Source organism: Pteropus alecto, unplaced genomic scaffold, assembly GCF_000325575.1.
Source record: "Pteropus alecto unplaced genomic scaffold, ASM32557v1 scaffold76, whole genome shotgun sequence".
Classification (NCBI taxonomy): domain Eukaryota; kingdom Metazoa; phylum Chordata; class Mammalia; order Chiroptera; family Pteropodidae; genus Pteropus; species Pteropus alecto.
The window spans coordinates 131,146-132,367 of NW_006443138.1; positions in this window are offsets into that span (position 1 = coordinate 131,146).

Below are 1,222 nucleotides of genomic sequence, written 5' to 3' on the forward strand. Positions count from 1 at the left end.
TTTTGATCCAATTTCTCGATAGCTGCAAAAACCTAGCCTGAGGGTTTGTTTACTATTATTGGTGTTCGCAGTTTCTGCTGATGCCCCAAGTCTGGCTGAATTAGATTCTGTCTTAGTTGGGTTGAAAGTTCCAACTGTGCATTTTTTCCCCTCTGATGAAAGAAAATTAATAGCCTGTATTTTAAATCTAGGTACAGTGGATATTTATTTCTTTCACTCCTTATAAAAACCCCAGTAGTAGCCCACTATACAGATAAATACGTGGAAGCCAGAGCGTCATAGAGCAAGAGGTGAAGGAAAGAGGATGTGAGTATAAATGTGCTTTTAACACTGCCTTTAACAACCCTGAGTGTTCTAATCATCCTGCAGAGAAAACAAGAGATCAGTTATCTCCAGTCAGTCTTCACTTGTTATAATTTATCACTTGACTTTTTTTCCTTTTTTGTTTTTCTAGTAAATATACCGTTTAGGTAAGAGGAAAAAGAGAAAGGAATTAAAATGTATTCAGTGCTTACCATGTACTTTACACATGAATTAGGAAATGGAAATCGTAAAGGTTTGGAGTCATGTGGACTTGGGTTTAACTCCAGGTACTCTTGTGTTGCTCCAGGAAATTATTTAAACTCTCTGAGTTGCAGCTTCATTTTCATAAAATTAAGTTTTGTAAAGACTAAATGCAATATTCTAAAAGTTGTATAAAATAGATAGCTTCTAATATTTTTCCTTTAACCATTTGCCTGGGTTATTTCACACACGCAAGTCTACAAAACAATTCAATGAGGTAATTAAATTTTCTATTTAATTTAAACATTGAGATAGACTGAGAAATTAAAGAAAAAATGTCAACATATCATTAGAATAAAGCAGAAATGAATTTAAATTTCAAGTTAATTCCAAAAAGTATACTTTTTAAACTATACTCTGAATTAGAATATATTTATTAAAAATAGTAGATTATCCTTATTGTTTATTTGAACCAAGCACTTTGTTTAATATTTTATGTATATATTTTTAATTTTAATTCTAAAAACACTCTTGTGAGGTCAGTAGAATTTTTCTCCCTTTTTTTATGGATGAGAGAACCGTTTTTAGACATGTTAATGAATCTGCCCAAGGTCACACATTAAGTGAATAGGGGGCAATTCAGCACTCTAAACACATTGTTAAGTAGATACATGCTTTAAAATAAATCTTTCTGTGATCAATCTATTTTGTCAATTCA